The sequence below is a fragment of the Sinocyclocheilus rhinocerous genome, unplaced genomic scaffold (assembly GCF_001515625.1).
Source record: "Sinocyclocheilus rhinocerous isolate Xijiao unplaced genomic scaffold, SAMN03320098_v1.1 scaffold12996, whole genome shotgun sequence".
Lineage (NCBI taxonomy): Eukaryota > Metazoa > Chordata > Actinopteri > Cypriniformes > Cyprinidae > Sinocyclocheilus > Sinocyclocheilus rhinocerous.
In genome coordinates this window covers 9,113-15,756 of record NW_015630973.1, presented here as the reverse complement: position 1 = coordinate 15,756, position 6,644 = coordinate 9,113, and the positions used below count along the sequence as shown (strand labels likewise).

The 6,644-nt window shown below is 37.2% G+C and overlaps 1 long non-coding RNA gene across 1 annotated transcript in view; it reads left to right on the top strand.

The window, feature by feature from the left end:
* Window positions 1-6,426, top strand: part of LOC107740780 (uncharacterized) — a 7,902-nt gene extending 1,476 nt beyond the window's left edge. The window contains exons 2-3 of the long non-coding RNA XR_001640123.1: window positions 5,124-5,186; window positions 6,317-6,426. This is a non-coding gene — a long non-coding RNA (uncharacterized LOC107740780). The remainder of the gene's footprint in view (window positions 1-5,123; window positions 5,187-6,316) is intronic.
* The last annotated feature ends 218 nt before the right edge of the window (window positions 6,427-6,644 follow it).

Sequence of the window (6,644 nt, the reverse complement as noted above, 5' to 3'; positions counted from 1 at the left end):
CTTAAAATTAGGAAATAAAGCCTCAGATGAACAACAGCACATGCCATATCACACCGTGTCATTATTTATTTAACAAAAATAAAGCCAAGATGGAAAAGTCACGTGTGACAAAGTCCTGATCTCGGATGAGCTGAGAGTGAGCACATTTTCAGCTAATGTTCATTTTTGTGTGAACTGCTCCTTTGAATGAGTAAGAGCAGATTAGTTTGTCATCCCAGTGATGATAGTTTGGATGGTTTAGTTCTAGTTTTGTGTTTTGCTTGTGCGTGTGGTGAATCTGCTTTACAGCATGTGATTGTTTTCACTGGGGATTTTGCGTATGACATGCATGACGGAAAGAAACACACAGTCTGATGGCCATGTAGTGACATTTTTTCTGCTTTCATGTTAATTTGAACGACATGATAGAATGATTATTTTCAAGTGAACAGTTTTCAAGTGAACAGTTTTGGCTGCTGTGTCTTTAAGGCATCTATATTTAGCACAAACATACAGAAAGCAGTCAAATCAAGTCATGATCCAAATATGTAAGTGATGATAGACATCATTTTCACCCGATTGTCTAACGTTGCCCATAATATCATAATCGGAGACAGAAACCACAAATACAGCTGTCAAACCTGAGCATCTGAAAACTCACTAGAGCAACGAAACCCAACAACCGACCACAATATTCCCCAAATCACTGTTTTGAGTTCAGATTTGATTGTGTAAGTGTCTGGAAAATAGACGGATCTGATTTGAGTTTGTCGTGTCTGAGGTTTCTGATGATGGGCTGCTTTCTTTTACATTCATTTACTGATGTTTTTATCCAAAGCAGCTTATATGCGTTCATTAAATTAGTTAAAAAAGTGTTCATTTTGTCAGGTTTCACGGTTCACCTCTTAATTGTTAACTGAGCATAAGAATAATTATATTACCAATAATGAGGCCTATTTCATCACACTATTTCATCACACTCGTCTCATGTGTAACTTGTAATGTTGAAGTCGTATACTTTTTAGTTTTAAAACAGTGTGTGTTTGAAATATTACATCATAATGTGATTATGAGCTGAGCTACTGAACACAGAGCATCTCACAGCCTTGACAGCCTTGACTCTGAGGGGGTTTTATATGCCAGTGTTATGTTAGTGGCATTTAGATGCTTTTAATATTTTTAATATTTGTATTTTTTTATTTTCTGTTTGCGTTTAAATTTTAATCAAAGTAGCTCAAGAGCCGCCGACATCTAAACAACATCAGCAGAGCCAAAGAAGACGGAGAAACAGGCCGGAGGCATTCAGTTACGCTTTACGAATCACATTTACACCAAAACCAAAAGAAAAATACATTTATAGGGTCTGTACAGTAGAAAAACCATTACGCCTATGGAGAGTCCCCACGAGGAGATCTGACCAGACGTGTGTGTGTGTGAGAGTGTGTGTGTGTGTGTGTGTGTGTGTGTGTGCGTGCGTGTGTGTGTGTGTGTGTGTTTAATCAGGATAACGGCCGGATCGGTGATGAGTTAATGCAGCAGATCCAGTCCATCGCTGCTTACACGCCGTATATGATCTGTCCTGGAAACCACGAGTGGGCTTAGTGAGTGTTTAACCTGCTGTTAACCTAAACCTGATCTGAACTTTAATGTCTTCGAGAAGGTCAGTCATCAGGAGATTTTAACCAGGATACAGAGTGCAGAAATGAAAACGCTGCTGCTGCCGTCTGGAACAAACCCAGCAAGCAATTTTGCGTTTAAAAGACGTATATTAGACGTCTACATATAGCCTAGACGTCTAGGCTAAAACGAGGCTAAATTTGGGCTGTCAGTGAAAATCTAATAGACGTCTAATCATAGCCCAAGAATAGACTAGTCATCAATTAGACGGCTATTAAACCACTACAAATGAAACCAAACACCCTATAAACGCTGTTGACTTTGCTTACATGATGGAATATCATACATCTCACAAGTTATTTTGCCAAAAAACGACATGAAACCAAATTCAAGGTTATTTGGGCTAGAAGTGGGTTACACATAGCCGGACTATATCGGGTCTATACTTAACCGAGACGTTGAAATGACAGCTATTGCTTGCTGGGAAAGAATCTGTTCCACAGCGGAGATTCAGAACATTTTTGGGAAACTTTTCTTGACGCGAGTCATTTTAATCGTATGTCCGGATTTGCTCAAGAGCATCTAAACAACATCAGCAGAGCCAAAGAACACGGAGAAACGGGCCGGAGGCATTCAGTTACGCTTTACGAATCACATTTACACCAAAACCAAAAGAAAAATACAATTATTATGTTTTGCATATACAAAACAAGTCTTGTTTAGGATTTTGATTGCTTTGGGACATTATTATGTAACATGTGCTTTCCCCCAGTTGTGTTTAACCGTCATAATGCATTCAGCATCTCTAGACTGTTTTCACATTCCGGGTCTGTTTGGACTTGAAGAATTGTTATTTTATAAAAGACGTAAAACTTATTTTTCAAATAAAACCATATTGTATCTGATCAGCAACATCTCGATAATAAGTGAATGTGAACATTTTTTGAATGTTACCATATTTTCACTGCATTTACCTCATTATTAATGAAAAAATGGATACGTTCTTTGAAATTTCAAAGTATATATGAACTACTCCAAAAAAAACTAAGATGTAAAATATATATATATATATATATATATATATTATTTTTTTTTTATTTTTTTTATTTTTTTTCAAAATTAGTGAGAAATTTTATTTGAATACATCATTGTATGAAATTTATAAGAGCATATAATCTATGAATTACCAGTATTAACCCCAATGGCATGAATGGAATTTAATTAAATTATTAAATCATTTATAACTCATGATTGGGCAAAAACAGTTCAAATTCATGAAACATATTTACTTCTAACAAAACAACATAAAAAACATAAATATTACTCCGAAAAGTTTTCAAACAAAATAAATTAATTTTACTTGCATAAACTCTCACTTTCAGATGAGAAAAATTATCAGTTTTTCATGCTGCAGTGCTTTAACAATAGACGTACATATTCATGTTCATCAACAAAATTCAGTCCAAAAGTGTGTGATACATGGAGAAAAGGTGAAATATATTTTACATTTGAGTTTTTTTTTACACTAATATAACTTCATAGATGATTTTACAAAACGTACAGTCATGGCCAAAAGTTTTGGCAGTGACATCAATTTTGTGTTTTGCAAAGTTTGCTGCTTAAGCTGTTGCGGTGTTCATTCACATTGTTTCTAGATTATTGTGTAGAGTGATCAGATGCATTTTAAATAATTGCTAAAAGCTTCATTGGCCAAAAAATGAACTTAAAAAAAAAAATAATAATTTCACTGTTTTTTGATCCTGACACACATTGACCAGCTAACATTAATTGACTAATCATATCAGTAGCACATGTGAAAGTGTGAATGAGTACTAGTCAGGTAAAATCACTGTCATACTAATTAGATTGTAAGAGCAGACTGATCTGCTTTGCATCAAAATGGCCTCACATGCGAGGAAATTGCTACAAAGAATATTGCACCTGAAAGAACCATTTACCGGATCATCAAGAACTTCAAGGAGAGAGGTTCGACTGCAGTGAAGAAGTCTTGAGGACGTCCCGGAGTGTCCAGCAAGTGCCAGGACCGTCTCCTCCTGAGGAATCGTGTCTCCAGCAGTGCAGAGCTTGCTCAGGAATGGCAGCAGGTTGGTGTGAGAGCATCTGCACGCACAGTGAGGCCAAGACTTTTGGACAACGGCCTGGTGTCAAGAAGGGCAGCAAAGAAGCCACTTCTCTCCAAGAAAAACGTCAAGGACAGACTGAAATTCTGCAGGAAGTACAAGGATTGGACAGCAGAAGACTGGTGCAAAGTTATTTTCTCTGAGGAAGCTCCCTTCCGACTGTTTGGGACATCTGGAAAATCGATTGTTCGGAGAAGAAAAGGTGAACGCTACCATGAGTCCTGTGTTGTGCCAACAGTGAAGCATCCTGAGACCATCCATGTGTGGGGTTGCTTTTCAACCGAGGGAGTGGGCTCTCTCATAATTCACTGCCAGGAATAAAGAATGGTATCAAAACGTCCTGCAAGAGCGACTTCTTCCAACGATCCATGAGCTGCCTGAGTGCTGCCTTTGATTTGGTTGACCATGAGGTGCTGTTGACACGTTTGGAGATATCTGTGGGCCTTCGTGGCACAGTCTTGCAGTGGTTTCGTTCTTATTTAACCAACAGATGTTTTAGTGTTTGTATTGGTCATCAGACCTCCTCTTAACTGCGGAGTTCCACAGGGATCAATCCTTGGCCCGGTTTTGTTTACCCTGTACATGCTACATCTGGCTTCCATTTTTAACAAATATAAAGTATCCTTCCGTCTATATGCTGATGATACGCAGATCTATTTTCCTTTAAAGCATAATAAAAAAAAATGGCTTACAACCATTGTTGGTCTGTTTAAAAGAACTTAAAGCTTTGGCTCTCAAGTAATTTTCTAAATTTAAATGAAAATAAAACCAAAATAATTCTATTTGGGCATAAGGAAAATTGTGTGTTAGATGTTGACTGTGGCTATATGTAACAGTGCGCTAGAAATCTGGGCGTTCTGTTTGATCATAACTTCAGATCAGTGCTGTTGTAAAATCATGCTTTTGTCACCTCTGTAAACTTATTGTATTGTCTTCATGATTTTTAGTGAACTAGTTAGTAGTTTGAGTGCTGACCACTGGAGGGAAGCACAAACCTCTGGATCGAAACATTTATGTTAAACACGATTGATTTTGGATTGAGATGTTTTTTGAGGTGTGTTAAAGTATTTTATGCTTAAACGTCTGGCCTGTTGTTTTCCTAGCCTTGACCTCATGACCCCTGTGAGATCTCAGCACATCCATAGCAGCACAACGGAAACTCAAAAGAATGATCCTGACCCCCGTGTCCTCTTGACCTTTGACCCCACCTTCTGAGGTCACTGACAGTGACCCCACGCCCGTGTCTCATGTTTATGAGCCGAATGAATCTGTGAAACACGAGAGCGTTTAGTGTTTTTCTGTTTCTCCCTGGTGTCGTCGTTTGAAGGCCTGAATGTGTTCGCTGTGTAATTCACTAATGGCTGCTGTCTGTGTCTGTTTTTCCAGTAACTTCTCCCACTCCAGGAGTCGTTTCAGTATGCCGGGACACACGGAGAATCTGTGGTACAGGTACGAGCGCTAAAACTCAAGACAAGCATCTGAGATCTTGAGCTGGTTTGCTTTGTTTTCTTTCTATGGAAGCTTGTTTCCACCACAGGATAAAAAAAAAAAAAGTTAATTATCTCACAGTTCTGACTATTTTACTACAATTCTGAAAAAAAAAAAAAAACAGAATTGCGAGATATAATCTCAGAATTGCTTTATATTTCACAATTCTGAGTTTATATCTCACGATTCTGACTTTATTTCACAATTCTGAGTTTATATTTCACAATTCTGACTTTATTTATTTTCTGAGTTTAGAAATTGTGCAATATAAACTCAGAATTGTGAAATAAAGTCAGAATTGTGAAATATAACGTCAGAATTGTGAAAAATAACGTCAGAATTGTGAAATATAACGTCAGAATTGTGAAATAAAGTCAGAATTAATATAATATAAATTCTGAGTTTATATTTCACAATTCTGAGTTTGTCACAATTCTGACTTTATTTCACAATTCTGACGTTATATTTCACAATTCTGAGTTTATATCTCACAGTTCTAACTTTATATCTTGAGTTCATAACATACAATTCTGACTTTTTTCTCCAGAATTGCGAGATAAAAAATCACAGTTACCTTGTTATTTTTCTTTATCCCGTGGCAGATACAAGCTTCCATATCTTTCAGACTGGTGGATAGAAAATATGTGTTTATTTTATTGCACTTTATCGATTAAATTTTTAAAGGCTGTGAGTTTTTTCTCAGAAATCGCCACTTATAATGAAAGAAAACTAGAAAGATTATTCCTCTTTTATTCTGTAGTTCTTCACATGAGCTCAATTATAATGTCTCTGGATAAACTATTTAAGAAAGGTCATAAGGCGCAGATTACAGTCAGTTAAGTGTGTTTGTTATGGTTCTCTGGGAAAACTCAGAATCATCTCTGCACTGGAACGTCGTAATTGAGCGAGCGTTATATATCTGTGCTTGTGGGAGAAAGCTGGAAAAACTACTGAGGTTCTGCTTTAAACACAGAGAGGATGAAGAATCCAGCTCTGCTTTGTTGGATTATTGTTTTTCCCAGTCTGAAGAAACATTTAGTATTTGCACAATCAGTTTTTGAAAACTGAAGCATGTTTATAACTTTGTGTAGCTGGAACATTGGACCCGCTCATATCATCTCCTTTTCCACTGAAGTCTATTTCTATCTGGAATACGGCCTGGATCTGCTCTTCAGACAGTATGTGTGGCTACAGGCCGATCTACAGGTACAAATACAGAACAGATGTTTTTCCATCAGATTTGTATAAATGTAGCATTGCATCAGTGTCTCAGCAATGGATGCTCTGCAGTGAATGGGTGCCGTCAGAATGAGAGTCCAAACAGCTGATAAAAACATCACAATAATCCACAAGTAATCCACAGCACTCCAGTCCATCAGTTAATTTCTGGAGAAGACAAAAGCTGAAACAAATCCAGCA